This window comes from Numida meleagris, chromosome 11 (assembly GCF_002078875.1).
Source record: "Numida meleagris isolate 19003 breed g44 Domestic line chromosome 11, NumMel1.0, whole genome shotgun sequence".
NCBI lineage: Eukaryota > Metazoa > Chordata > Aves > Galliformes > Numididae > Numida > Numida meleagris.
Genome location: NC_034419.1, coordinates 6,607,244 through 6,622,683, shown reverse-complemented (window position 1 = coordinate 6,622,683; position 15,440 = coordinate 6,607,244). Strand labels below are relative to the sequence as shown.

Genomic DNA, 15,440 nt, shown 5'->3' with positions numbered 1-15,440 from the left:
GTAAGTAGAGTGAGGGGAGTAAGAGGTGGGCCTAGCCATTACAGTTCAAACCATGTAGTATTTAGGAGTCTTCTGGATGTGTGAGAAGAGTCAGTATTTGGTTTAAAAGAAGAACGCATAATTTTGTATGAAGTATTTTCCCCTTCCTCTAAGTAACTTGGTTTGCTGTAGATTTTGTTCTGTTTGTGTAGTTTTCTTTACCCTCTGGTGAACATGCTGCTCAGGTGTTGTGCCTAATCCATGGAATCAATCACACTATGGTTTTGAGAGTAACATGCCTCACTAGTACTTTCAATCAAAAATTTTAAGATTCATCTTTTGTTGATACTATCGTTCAAACAGTATAACTTAGGCAGCTAGCAAGTTTCTTCTCCAACAGAAAACATGTATCTATGACTTTGCCTTCCCATTTAGTCAACTTGTGTTTCCTTTTTTGTTTACTAATGACCTGTTTTTCATTTCTCAACAAAATGAAGCGCTGGCTGCTCAGGGTTGCTGTATGTGACCGTGACCTGATCTGCTGGGTCAAGGAACTTTCTTCGAGGCACTTGACATTCTTGTTCCTCTCCACTTAATGCCATCCATGGGGATTGTAGGAGCCACAGTGGCTCCTTCTGTGCATAAAAGTTTCTCTTTCCTGTACTCTGACACATGGAGGTGTATTCTGCGCTCCTCACGGTGTGCCAGTGTTTGGTAAGTGTGCTGGATCGTGTTGCTCTTTGCAATTGCCATTTCTATTGAGTAGCTGTAAAGTTTGAAGAACAGGAATTTGTGGGGAAATTCCGAAGTGTCAAATTTGGTTCCAGTTTTTTTGTTTGTTTCATTTTTTTAGTTAAAGTGAATAAAAAACAAATAACTGATAAACCTTGCCTACCTTGTAAATTTTAGTCTAATGTAACTTAGTTGTCTGTCCCTGGACAACTAGTAATGGGCAAAAAAAGCTGCTGTACATGAGAAGCAAGGAGGAATGATACTTCTTGCTGAATGTCTGGGAATCATCTGTTTAGCAGATGTTTAAAGTAAGTCTTGCATAAGTTCTGCTTATAGATTTGTGTGAGTGTGGCTCATGGATTTATGTACATTCTTGATGTAATGATTGAGTTCCTCTGAAAAATTCCCCTATCGGTTAGTGACACTGCAGTATGTATGCTGGCAAGTCCACCTGTGCTTGAAATCTGTCCCACCATTAATCTTGGGAAATCGATGGGTCGTTTTCATTAGCGGACTCTTGCTCAGGAATTTAGTTCAGTCTGCACAGTTGGAAAGATCGTGTTGCTTGTCTGTTCACTACTGCTAATTTTTAGGAGCTGCAGATTTTTGCTACGTGGCCCACCCTGTGGGTTTCCTCTGCTGGCTTTTTTTTTTCTCTTAAGTTGTAGAGAATGCAGAAAAGATTTGGAAAAAAATGCCCTTGGATATTAACCTAGCATTGTGATAGGTTTCTTCCTAAATTGTGATAGACGGGGGGAAAAAAAAAAAAGAAAAAAGGATAAAAATAAAAGAGTTGTAGTGAATGCTAGCCAAATAACGTGGCTGAACGCTTGTCCTGAAATCCTGGAGTTGGGATGTGAAGCAGTGTGACTGCTCGTGGGGCTGGAGGCGCCTCCTGGGAGCTGAGCCCAGCAGCAGAGCAGGGTGGCTGTGCTGGAGAGCTGCTTCTCAGGGCTGGAGTCAGAGCTGCTGCAGCTGAAGCCTCTCACTGCTCCAGGCTTCCTTTAGCACCAGGTTTGTAGTGTTCCACTATGAAGAAAATGAGCAATATCTTATTTATAGTTGCAGGATTGAAGCTAACTTTTCCAAGGCTACAATTCTACATTTTCCAGGTAGTGCGTATTGGCTTTAGGTCAACCAGTAGTTCATATGCTCTGTTAGTCAGAGGGTCAGTCTGGCTTGGAAGTGGGGCTAAGAGTGCATCATTGGTAGAGCTCTGTGGTCTGCTGGGGGGAGGCACTGCAAGCCCTGACTGTCAGGGTGCCTCCATGCAGATGGGAGGTGGACAGGCCTACACAGAACTTGGAGAGCTCTTCAGTGGCAGGATGAACATTGAGGCTTGTGTTTGGAGGGGGTTGGCAAAATTGAAATTAATAATTGTTACCCTTTGTAATTTAAATTTCAGTTTTGCTTTGTCTTTTATCCTGTGCACAGATTAAAAACACATCTTGCATCTTCCCTTTCGCTTTCTTCACCCCAGTACCTCGGCAGTATATTAAAATGGAGAAATTCCATGTCCAATCTCAGCAAAGCTAAGCTGGCATGAAATAGTTCACAGGACATTTGTGGTATTCCCTGCTGCCCTTCCCCTTCCCTCTCCATCTGTTATCCAACCCTTTGTCTTTCGCTTCACACTTTTTTATTCTCTTGCATTGCTTGTGGTCACCCTTTTGTTACTCTTTTCTTCAGCTTTATCTCAAAACCCCATGAAACAATTACAAAGAAAACATAAAGAACCAATTCTCAGACTTAACCCTAACTTTTAAACCGTGTTCAAATGAGATTTGTAATGAGGTGATGGGAGTTTATGCATCCCCAATTAGAACCAAAGCCAAGCGAGCGTGATGAATTTATTGATGATAAACCTCAGCCCCAGTTAAACATCTGTTGAAGCTCAACTTAGTAAATTACAGCAGATTATTGCTGCCTTGGCTGTGGATTCTGGGTCTTCCTGGGCTCTGGGGGAGAGTGGTGGAGAGTGGTACTGTGTACCACTGAAGGGGACAAGGAGTAAGGCATAAAACTTCATTTTCTTCTTAATTAAAGAGGATCTGAACTGATTCTGGAGGCAGCCGGAAGGCTGCAAAGTTCCTAGGGCAACAAATTAATTAGCTTAATACAAACTTGACCTTACTTGTGTAGAAAATCGTGTTTTACAGGTTGCAGAAGAGCATGGCAGGACAGCAGTCACAGGGTGGTTCAGGGAAACTCTGGATTAAAACAGTTGCAAATAACCAGGGGGCATGGGTAATTTGTTAGACTTCATGGTGTACACATTTTCTCACTGAGGGAAACCTGGGTATTTCTTTAATATTGTGCTTTGCCTTTTCTTGCTTCACTTGTACCCTGCTTTTTTCTGTAGTCCGATAGGTCCAATTTGCTTTGCGTTTTGTTTTGTAACCAGTACAGAGTTTTCCATGTTTTCCATATAGGGGTACTCTCTTTCCTATCCACTTAGCAATATGGAAAGATATTTCCTCGAGAAAATAGGTTTTTCCAGCCAAGAATGCATTGCCAAATGTTTGTCTAAAGCATGTCATTAGTATGGATGAAACAAACGATAACCAGCCCAAATCCAAACCTCTTGGCAGCAAGCTGGAACAAAGGACTCTTTTGACTATCTCGTGCCAGACATTTAAACCCATGCAAGAGACTGTGCTTAGAAGAGCAGCATTCAAAATAGAAGCCCTAGGTGCCATAAAATAGGCAAGTTGGTGCAAGGCAAGAGGGCCTGGTATAACTTTATTCCTCAAGCCAGGATGCAGTTTCATGGCTGTTTGAAAAAAATGGGAGAACAAAAGTAAATCCTGCTGCAGGAACTGATCTTGCTTTGGGTGCAGGGCATCTCTAGTTGGTCTGTTGGAGCAGCGGTGCTCCTGCAACCAGCAGTGCTTGGCGTCCTGCGCGGCTGCTGCAGAGCGGCAGCTGGCCAGCAGCGAGGAACTTGGCCTGTTGCTTTGTATTTCCTGTGACTGGTTCCCCTGAGAAAAAACCTGCTAAATCTCAGCTGGGAGGTGATTGCAGTTTCTGTAATTGATCAATTATTCCGTGTCAGTAGAAATGCTGCATCATAAAGCGCTTTGGGATTTTGGGGGGAAAAAGTCCTTTGTAATAATAAGATTATCATTAAGCCTGATTAGTTATGATCGAACACATTCCAGAATCTGAGATGAAGGCTCTAGAAGCTGCAGGCTTGTGCTGATCATCGTGGTACAGATCTTTGTGGGAGCACTGTTTTTTTGATTGATAGAATGTAGAAATTATCAGGAATGCTCAGACTTTCTTTCTTTCTTTGTGTCAGCACAGCTCTAACTTCTGCCTTGGCTTAGTAAGACGCATTGGCTTGCCATGCCAGGCAAGTGTGCTGCTGCTTGTTCCTGGCAAGGAATCTAGGTCATTTGTACCTCTTTAGCCTGGTAGAGAAATGAGCGATTGAGTGAATTGTAGCCTTTCTCTTTACATAAAGTGAAAGAAAATGTGAAAGTGGAAAAAAAAAAAAAAGACTCTTCTGTGAAAGCATACACACATGCAGATGTTTGCAAAGGCTGCAGAAAAAATCTTTGAAGGCAAGAGGTTCCTCAAAAATGAGGAGCAATAGTCCATACTAAAATTGCTAATATAATGACAGTCTTTTTGTTGCTGTGCAGCTTTCCACAGAGCCATTTGATTAACACCATTTTTACTGTCTTTGAATCCATATGAAAACAAAGTGGAGCAGAGGCCCCGTGCTTCCCTTTGGGTGTTCTGCTGAGGAAGCAGCCCCAGCAGGAGCTCTGAAAGCAGCTCAGCACCACAACTGCTGCTGTGGAGTTCTCTCACCTTTGCTTGTGCAAAATGCATGTTACTGGGCAGTGCAGCCATTGCTGAGGATCTGCTGAACATTTCCCTTTCTTTGGCTCAGGCTGTGTTCTTTTGGCCAATGCTTGAGGATGAGAACTGGTCTCTCTTTAGAGCATCATATATTTACGTATACGTTCTTATAAGCATACAATTCTGTTCCTGCACAATGTTACGTTGACAAAAATGTATCCATGAGCCTGGCTGTCTCTTCCCATTTGTCCGTGGGTACGTTTAGAATCAATTTTTAATAGAGTTGTGACAGTCAGTCCAGCGCTTCTACTTGCGCAGGACAAGGCCTTTGGATCATTAAGACTTCTAATGACAGCTGCAGAATGAGTGCTCCAGCGTAGCATGAAGAGGAAGCGAGTGCTTTGAAAGCTGGAAGCTTTGCTCGGAAGCACCAATTTAAATCATTTAGGGGACTGATTTCTTAGCAAATATACTTAGTGCTCAGTACAAATGAATCTGTGTGGCAGAATACTGTGTTCTTTTTACTACTTCTTGCATGAAATGCCTTTATGGTGCTAAGTTCTTTGCATGGTGTCTATTCTCTGTGTGCTCCTTTGCCTTTTTTTTCCCGGCAGAATTGCACGTTCTGCTTTCATGGGAGCATGACTAATGTACAGTTTGATTTCTATAGCACTAGTGATGTTCTGCCAGTGTTTTAGCAGGGGATTCCCATCCAAATTTCCCTGCCGCCCGTGTGCCAGCGAGGAGTTGTGTGAATCCAAGATGTGCTTTGCTTACTTATTTGGGGGGAAGACCGAGGCCTCCGCTTACTTTTTCACCTGATAGCTGCTGCCAGAGGGGAGTGGGTGGCTGACCCCTGGCCGGGAGTGCCTGCTCGAGCTGCGCCTGCTGGGAAACCTTGGCAACACCGGACTTCTTTCCCTTCTTTCATTTTCAAGCGTTCCCTGTTTGGACTGTGAACAAAGACTGTTTTAGTAAGTGTTTGTACAGTGCCTATCTCACTGGGCTCTGCTTTCCTTTGGGATTGTTAGGTGCTTTTGTAGTAGTAATGAAATTAAAGCTGCCCACCGGTCCAACGGGCAGCTGTCATAGTGCTTCACCCAGGGCCAGGGCTGGTGCTCCGCATCCCGGAGCTGTGCGCAAGAAGGAAAAGTGATTGAACCTTTTTCAGCCCCTCTTCGTAACACCAGGAGGACTGCAGAGCTTCACACCTGAGCAGTAACAGTGCCCTGCTCTCTTGCACTGTTTGCTGTAGGAGCAGTAGGTGAAGGTTTGGGAAGAAATTTCTTCACTGTGGTGTTATTTGTGAATATTTATTCCTATTGCTCTTAAAAAGAGGATCCATGAAATTAGTTGTGAGAAATTACTGATAGAGCAGCAAACTACCTCTTAGTAGATCCCTAATTATGGAAGGGAATGATTGTCAAGGTACCTAGGCAGTCGTTCTCATATATGTGCTTGCGTATGTGTATAAATTTTATATATATATTTATTTAATTTTTATATATATACATGTATATATAAAATTAACAAAGACTTGGCCTGGCTCATGCTCCTGCTAAGCTGTTCAGTGTTACGCACCATTCAAAGTACACAAGTGTGTTTCCCCTTGTACAAAGACTATCTTTGTTTTTTGTGTGAAGTCACGGTCTATTTAAAACTCTGTATTTTAATAACGAGTTTCACTGGAAACTGGAGGAAATGAGTCCGTGGGTTTTTGTCCTGATAAACCCGAATTGGAAATTGCGAAGTCAACTGTGAATAAATATGCGTGTTGTATTTTGTTGTTTCTTCTTTCTAGCTTTGTTCCTCTTTTCTAAATGTTTTACAAGTGGTTATACAGTTCACATCAGTGATTTCATACAAGTTTGGGAGTTCATGGAAGTGCTTCTTACTTCTGAATCGTATGCTGACCATGTAAATAATGTGAATTGAAAAAGGCACGTGGGGCCTTTCATATTTTTCTGATACATTTCATTTAATTGCACTTCAGTGTTTGCTGCTGAAGGTGATTATCAGCACCGCCTGTAGGTACAGTTTGTGTACAGTGAAATCTAGAACGTTTATCAAGTACATGGTATAACATGGATGTATCAAGGATGTTTATATAAGGACCAGTGCATCTAGTTTCATTGCAGAATTGTTCTTTTTTTGGTTATGTTTTCTTCTAAAACTCTCAGTAGCTGAACATATTTGAATGTTTAACCTTCTCTTGACACCAGTTACACCCAACAAGTGATGTAACTTCTTTTTTTTTTTTTTCTGCAGGATCGTAAGGGGAACTGTCCAAAATAAGTTGCATGAATCCGTATGACCGGGGCAGTGCTTTCTGTTTAGTTTGTTTAAGTCTAGGAAAGCAAAGATTTGGTTCATGGAGATCATTTGGGCAGTTCAGTAACAATGATCTAGAATCACAGAACTGTTTGAGCTGGAAGGGGCCCTTGAAGGGGTGAGCAGGGACACCCACAGCTCCATCAGGTGCTCAGAGCCCGTGCAGCCTGACCTTGGGTGTCTGCAGGGATGGGGCATCTAGCTCGATTCTTACTGTCAGCATTGCACAGTTTAATTTCCCTCTCTAAAAAGAATGTTGCAAGCATAATACACTTGGTTTCAACCTTCAAAGTCTTGATTTATCTTTCAAAAAAGGAATCTGTGGGAGCAGGCTCTGGGATCCGATGAGGTTCAGCTGGTGCACCCGAACTTCCCAGCAGGAGAGCAGCAGGTGGGGAGGGAGCCAGCGGTGGGTCCTGCTGCTCCCAGCCAGCGTCCTGCTCCACGCAGCGCCCACACAGCCACCCCCTCCGATTCAAGGATGAAAATGCATATCTTAGGCAGAAACGTAACCTGCTGAGTTCTCACAGGGATGTATTTTGGCAGCAGAGCTGACAGCAATCCTAGTTCCATTTTCTCAGAGTGTATTTAGTTTTCAAAAATTCATCTTGCAAATGAACAATGAGATGACCCATTGCTGCCAAAGAAAATTCAGGTTCCAAAAACCGTGCTTTAGAGTTAGGAAATGCAACTCTAATAATTGCAGATTCGAGGAAAAAAAGGCCAGTGTTTGATGAAGGTTTTTTGATTAATATTTTAAAGCAGCCTTTGTTTCTGGGTAGCATCTGAAAGCCTTACGAGCTCATACGAGGAATTTTTCTGCTATTGTACAAAAAAGGAAGTGCTAGCACTTAGCAGAGCCAGGTCTTTAAATGTTGGAAACATAAAGAAGGTTTTGAAAAGTCACCTTTTTAAAAAATAAATTGCAAAAAATCACTTTAGCCTTGTTTCTAGTGACTTGGACTGGGTTAGAGCGTGTGGAAAAACAGAACGGCTCATGAAAAGTGTCCTGAATTGTCTCTGCCAACACAGCCATCTTTGATCAGGAGAAAATTACAAAAATACACGTTACAAACTGCCAGCTGTCGCTATGCATATCCCTGGATACCTCTATGAATCTGCTTTAAGGAGCTGCTGTACTATTTGGCTCTTAGCTATTTTATGTGGGCAGCTGTAATGTATTCATACAGTGTACTTGTGTAGCTCTCAGATGTGAGTATGATTTTTTTTTGTGGTTATTTAAAAGTTATTAATATCTTAAAAAAAATGGTTCTGTAGCACAGCATTACTTTCTGGTTAGAGTGAGTCACTGTGTCTTTGGGTTTTTGTGGCTTTTTTTCTGCAGTTGATACTATTAATTGATACAACTGATACTGATACTATTAATACATAGCAAATCATAGGTCTGTATCAAATATATAGTGTTGTAGGTAGGCAAGCTGACAGCTTTCCTTTGTTTCACTTGCAGGTGGATGTAGTTACCAGAGTATTAAATACGTGGTGAAAAAATGTCAGGGATCTCCTTGTTCCCTTTCTTGCTGTATGCATGATATGAAGCATTAGTTTATCCTTAACAGTGGCCTCTTTTTTTTTTTTTTTTTTAATTACATCTCTAATTTTTTTCCACCAGGAAGAGGTTATCAACAGTTTAAAGGCCACCAGCAACCAAGAGATTAATTCTTCATTTCTTTGAGTGTGAACAATTCTCATAAAAAGCTTCAAGCAGATTACAGAGTAATAAATAGCCGTTCGCTTGTCATTTTTGTTCCACTTTGTCTTTCTCAATAAAAGACTGATGTCTGTTGTTTTTTTTTTTTCTTTTCTCAGCTTTGCACATCTGATATCGTGCCCTGTTACTAGGAGACGTGGCATGATGCGTGTTACTTCGCTGGAGCGCGGTGGTACTAGCCACTTAATCACGGGAATGCAGGCTTGTGGGAGGCTGTTGCTATTTAGCTGTTACAGAGTCTGGAAGCAGAAATGCTTTGTTATGTGTTTAGGGAGTCTTTGAAGAAATGCCCTGGCTATCATTTCCAGACATACCTGTACAGATGTGATTTTTATAGACGTGTATAAAAATATATTTTCTTTGACTTCTTATAATCAGAATATATGCTATTGCAGCAGTTTCTTGGCCTTCTGCTGTGCCTCGGTTGCAACCTTTGTCTCCCTGTGCCAGCCTACCTTTTAACGAAAAGAATAATACATCTGAGCTACTCCCATCCAAATTCCCCTGGGCCGGCTGAGCTTCCCTGCTATCAGCAGCGACTCTTTAATCTGGTTTCCTGAGGAAGCGAGGCTCTGCTGTTGCGCTGCCTGCCCCTCACCGCTCTCGGGACCGCGGGCTCATTTCAAACCAGGCAGTCAAGGGCTCCTGAATGTATGTGGCTTTTTGCTTCTTTTCTTCTTCCTTTTTTTTTTTTTTTTTTTTCACTTTCAGCTTTTCAAAAACTCACTAGCCAAATAGCCTGCTCCCCAGGAGGAGGGGGCACGTGGTGAAGCCATTGGATTGTGGCTGCCGCTAGACAGGGGACGTGGGGTGCTGCAGACTGACGCCATCCGGAGCTGGCCCTTGCTTGCTGGCAATGAGAGAGGAGCACAAGGGAGAGCTGGCATCAGTGGCAGCACAGGATGAGGCTGGAAACGTTCAAGATCAGGCTGTGCGAGCTGAGCTGCATGCTGTAGCTCCACACTGTTCAGTGGGCCTAGGACCCAAGAGTGGCTCGGTTGCCTCTTGGCTGCAGCCGATCTGAACTGCGCAGATCTCTGTCTGTGTGGGATTATAAGCTTTTTGCTATGTTTGTGTTGGCAGATTTACTTCTGAGTTTGTTTAGAGGCTGGGATTTTGCTTTGAGTGATGCTTTGCTACTAGTGGTTATGAGGGTGCAGTGGTGGGGCAGCTGTGGGAGCACGGGAATGCTCAGAGTCATGCTCTGTGTGAGCTGGACACTGTGTGATCAGCAGTGCATTCTTAGGGTGATGTCACAAAATAAGTATGACTTCCATTTTATTCATATAAGGGTTTTTGATTTATGGCATGAGAAGAAATGCTGAAATCATTTTTGGCAGAGGAGGAAAGTCTGTGCAAATGCATGGATCAGGCTGTTTGCTGTTTACAGGAGTACGGGCTACCTTTCCTCTAGCATTTCCCCATTCCTGTTCCAGCAGTATGTGTTTTAGGAATGGTGTACGTATGCATAGAAAATTATTTCATCTCCCTGCTGTGAAATGTTGTTAGGGAAAACATTTTTTAATACTCTCTCAAAAAAAGTTGGTCTTTCACAAGATGGGTAACTGTAATTTTGTCACCTCAAACCAAAGTGGAAATCAGTGCAGTGACAGGAGTCAGAAGGGAATCCAGGTTAGGGGGTTTCTCCCCACAGCGGTGGGAGAGATTTCCTATACCTCCTGAGGAGCACTGGGATCCCAGTGCCACCTCGTTTTCCCACATGGGACCCGGAGGAAGAGCAAGAAGACAAGAGAAGGCAGCTGCTCTGGGTGTGTTGGAGCAGCTGCGGGAGCAACCCTAGGCTGTGTTTCTGTATGTGAACTCCCTGCAGCCAGGCTGGGCTTTTCCAGCCTCGTGCCCAGCTGGCTCACTGCTTTTCTCACGGTGTCTTAACCTCAGCTCAACACTGCAGCTGGCCAGTCATATGGCCTCAGCTCCATTCTGTGCTTAACTTTCCCCTTTTTAAGTAAGCCTGCTGGAAATGGTAAGTAAACATACCGTGGAATGTAGAGCGTATTCCCTTTAGCTGCTGTGCTGCTGTTTGCTCTGCTTACAGATCCCAAAGGGCCTGATGTGACGCAGGTGTCCCAAAGCCTGCACTGAGGTGCTGAGGCAACAGGTCTGGCTGGTGTGCCAAGCTCTCCAATTAACAGCTGTTGTTAAAAGGCCTTCAGCAATTCCTGCATACTCAGAGACGGTGAATGGATACTCCTTAGCATGCAGAATTGAAATACATTGCTTTAGTAGTAGTTAATGGTGAACTGATGCCTGTGGAAGTTGCTGTTGCTCTGGAGAGTAAGTGTTGTGTCAGTCTAGCATGTCGCACTGCTGACACTGCATGTGGTGGCCATGTGCATCTGTCTTGCGTTTCATTGTCTTCTGTGTTTTGCCTGAGATCATCATCATGCTAAGAGCAACATTTAAAATTGTATTTAGTGAAGGCTACATGTACACGAGCCCGACCTCAGCCCAATATACGCACCAGTATAGCTGACACAAAATGTCTCTAATTTTTAAATTTTAGTACATTAACCAGTGCCATAAACCCATAGCAATTAGACTATGTTAGCCAGCCTTGCTGGGATTTTAGTGCCAGGCTTCAGTCTGCCATGGATTATATGGGGTGACCTCTAAAAGGACCTGAAATGGCCCAGTGGCAACGAGCTGGGGTCTCACCACAGCACGGACACTGCCCTGCGGTCACTCAGTGCCACTCCTGGCTGCTGCGTCCAGTAACAGAATCACTGACTGATGTACTTCAAAATATGCACGATAATGCAATAATGCACTGCTCCCTGCACTGTAGTGGTAAGCTGATGCTCTTTATTGAGCCTTCCTGAAACTGGTCATCCTTGCTACGGTCTTGGCTCTGCAACAGGTTCATCTTTGTCACCAAATTTTCAATTACAGGTGAACAGGAATTGCCATCCGTGCAAACGCCAGTGTGTAAACAAGTTCTTTCCCAGCTCTTCAGCTCCTCCTCGCAGGGCTCATGGGCAGCACGTGCCTCAGCCAGCATTCCCCGTCACATCTCCCAAGTGTTGCGCGTAACGAAGCACGGTTTGTCCTTACGAGATTCAGCAAAAGTGGGAGCAGACGGGGTGCTGTTGGTGCAGGTGGTACTGGTGGTGCTGGTGGTGCTGGTGGTCCCCTCCCGCCGGGCCCCGCGCAGCCGTCAGCGCGGCCTGTCAGCGCCGCAGCCCCCTCCCCTCGCTCCCCTCCGCCTATTGCCATGGAAACCCGGGGCCGGCTTTCGGCAGCCTCCAAACTACTTTTGCTCTTTCATCATGCAGGCTGGCATTGTCAAGGGCTGACGGTATTCCTGCAGCTTTGAATGAATATTTAAAAAAAAAAAAAAAAAAAAAGCTGAATTTGGATGGGCGGTTGTTATTTGGGAGGCCCTACAGCGGGAAAGAACGGGCAACCTTCAAGTGACCTAGTGTCCGTACGGTGCCCAGTAAGGAAAAACAGTCTTGCTTCATTAATTGATTAACTTGGAGGGCGGGGGCTATCAGAACGATCCTTCTGTGAAGTGGACGCGGCAGTTTCCTGACCCAGCCCGGAGGTGGGAGCGGGCAGATGGCTGGCCGCGCTGTGCGGGTGCGCCGCTGGTAAGCCTGCGAGCCGCTGAAATCGCGCTTTCTCGTGGGCTCGGTAATGTCTGCGCAGGTATCACGTAGGAAAATGGTGTCTTAACAGATGCCTGCTCTTTGGCTTCATTGTGCATTTGCCGCTGCTTGGTGTGGAAGCGGGAATATTGAGCAATGCGTGTTCGGTGGGAGCAGTTGAGAAGCTGGTAGTAAAGCGCTCGCTGTGTTTCCTGCTGTAATGAGCCGGATTGATTTTATGATCTCTTTGCATGCTTCCTAAAACCCGTATCTGTGTAGCATTTGTGTGTAGATGTCGAGAGGATTTTCTGATGTTTGGGCTAAGGCTATTTGATTGCTCTGTGTGATAAGAGCAGCATGTGGAACTGGTAGCACTTGTGAAAAGAAAACCAATTGCTTGCAAGCAGCATCTGCAAATGGGGAAGAATGAAATGATGTTGTAAGTAGCGATTTTTTAAATATTCTGAAGGCAGGAACCTGTCTGATACGAGCATTCTCAGAAACATTTCAAACAGTATTTTCATCTTGCTTGATAAAATCCATTTGGCAGATTATTAATTCTAGTTTTCTGCTTATGTCTTTTTTTATGTTATCTGAGGACATGCATCACAGTGCAATAAGAGTATTTATTAAAATATTAGGGGAGTGCCCAGTCAAAGAATTGTGTTGCCATTTGTTTGACCTGTGACAAGCTGGCAGGATTTTTGTTTCTCCTTGCATTATTTGGTTGGGGAGGGGTAAAAATGTAGCCTTCCTCTAAATGTGTCTGAAGTACATAATGGCTGTGAAGTCACCATGACAACATGGGGACCTGGATCAGATTCTCACTCCACCCCTTCTGTGTTTTGTTGTTTTCTAACAACAATATTTATTTGTGCATTCTCAGAGATGTTTGAGGGAATATCTTACAGCTCCTGTTGGGTCAGTACTCAATGTTATCCAGCTTTTAGTGTACATTATGTTTGTAAAGGCTTTTGGGGTAAGTGCTGTAATATATATAATTCACAGTGCAGCTCAGATGGAATCTAAACAGGGACGCAAGGACCTGCAGCCAGGAGTTATGTGTCTGCATTTCCCATGATTGCGGTGCTGCAGCCCCAGAAACTTCTGCTGAGCTCTTGCGTGGTGCTGTGCAGTAGTGGCGTTGTCGCTTCTGAAAGTTACGTGTAAGCTAATGTATAAGAGCATCTGTGTTCAGATAAGGCTGGAATATGGCCTGAGCCTATGGGCTGTGAAGGAAAAATCAGATTATGGTCAAGAGACAGTTATTTTCTCTTTGCTAAGTGGTTCTGAATGAACCTAGTACAAGAGAAGAGCGTGGAGGTTTTAGCAAGACGTGGTGCAAGCTGCTCCTCCCTGCTCAAAGAGGCTTGATAAAGACACACTGTCCAGGGTGAGGTGAAATTTGTCTTCAGTTTCCCTCTCTCTGAGGCACTTCAGTTTCACCTTGTGCAAATTTTTCCAGATGGATGAGTTCTGGACTGTACAGGATACTTGAAGCTCTTCTGGAGTGCTGGTGCTGTATAGAAAGGAATGAAAAACTGGGTTAGAAAGGGTGTGCAAGAAGAGAGGGTGTGCAAGAAAGGCAGTGGCTGTTGTCTCCACTCCCACAGCTGTTGGCATATGCATGAATTTAGATGCTTATGTTAAGGTTGGTATTTTGGGGTGCCAGAACTCAGGATTCTTCTAAAGCAATATTTAGTTTGAGGACTAGATAAGTTATCTGGAGATCTTTATCTGGTGCCATCTTTGCAGGGCTTATAGGTCGGGAGGGAAAGTGTTTGCTGCTTATTTGTAATGGCAAGCTGTGTAATTCATAGTGTAGTTGATGGAGGTGACGTTTCGTTGTCAGTAGAGAAGAGTAACTAAATACTTTTAACATACCTTCATACTTCTTGAGGGGAAGAAAACACCAATTTGGATTCACTGAAGTAAAAATCGTTGCAGTAGTTTCTTGTGCCTTATCATATGTGCATCTCAAGGTGCAGCGTATTTTCTTTGACATCTTCCTAGAACATATGGACTTAGCTGCTCTTGTGGCAGAGCTGTGAGCATGTTTCAGCATTAAGTCAATTGAAAAACAAATACAACATGACTTTTGTCTTTGCCATGATACTGCACCTGCCTGACATGAGAAAATGAAGAACTGGAGGTTTTCCCTCTGTTGCTGTCAACCTAACGTTTTACTTGCTGCTACACGAGTCATATAATGGCTTTTTTTTCTTATATTTGAAAGAGTATTGAATTCTGTCTAACACTGGCGCTGAAGTTCCAAGTAATGTTTAACAGGAATTATCTGGAGCTGAGGAGAATGGTGCCCTTTGAAGAACTGCATGTCTACGTGACATTATTTCGCCTTTTCCTTACTGTTACTCAATGTTATCATTTTGAATACAGCAACTGTGCAGAAAATCCAGTTTTTTGGAAATACATCTTGAGTATCTGAGAAGAGATTTCATTTGAGCCAGAGGCCCAAAGCAATGAGATAAGTCAGTGATGGGAACAACAAGTAAGAGCAAGAATCTGCTGGAGTTAGGTTATACAGATTTTTGTGGTTACACACCTTGCTTTCAAAAGCCTTAAAGTTAGGAAACATACCTTTAATGCTAGAGGCAAAAACTTGAAAGTAATGAATTGGGGAATAGCATTTAAAAAAAAAAAAATCAGACCATAAATAGATTTCAGCTGCTCCTGCCACTCCCTTTGCTTCTTATCTACTCTGTGTACCTGGTGATACTGGAGTTAAATGTGGTGATTGTGTCAATTGAATTCTTTGCTGAGTGAACCAGGAGGATAATTGTCTTTCTTCTAAGAATAAATTACTTCCCCTTATTCCCATGGCTTGAGACAACCCTGATGCTGTAATGAAATCCAAACCCTCTAGATGTGTGAAGGTCCAATGGGAGTAGGGCAGATTGACATCCCCAATGGCTTGCAGCATTCTTGATGTTTAAGGATCCTGGAGATTGAAATTACACTTTGTACTCCATGTAAAGTTAGCAGTAGTGCTGTAAGAGCCTCTGGTGCATCAAACCAAGATATATATATATATATTTCTGTTCATTTTGTCAGTTTCTGTGTGGGGTAAAAAAAGACTTTCAGGCTTTTCAGGTACAGAATGCAATCGTTTTTTGCAGTATCTTTTTAGGAACAACGCATATTTGCTCTGAGACTGGTGCTAGCTTGCAGCGTAGTCCTTCTGCTTGGTCTTTTCCCTGGTATATGGGGAGTGCTGGGATGTGGACTGCCAC

General features: G+C 43.5%; 1 protein-coding gene across 5 annotated transcripts in view; it reads left to right on the top strand.

Annotated features, from left to right (window-relative positions):
• The window catches only part of FGD3 (FYVE, RhoGEF and PH domain containing 3), a 101,906-nt gene that overhangs the window by 17,624 nt on the left and 68,842 nt on the right, over window positions 1-15,440 (top strand). Inside the window, exon 1 of one of the 5 annotated variants that reach the window (XM_021409283.1) lies at window positions 676-693. The exons of 2 other annotated variants lie outside the window; for them this stretch is intronic. The gene's annotated coding sequence lies outside the window, so the exon portion shown is untranslated. Of the gene's footprint in view, window positions 1-675; window positions 694-9,143; window positions 9,233-12,075; window positions 12,193-15,440 lie in introns of those variants that run through there. 2 more of the 5 variants (XM_021409285.1, XM_021409282.1) reach the window with 2 other exon arrangements.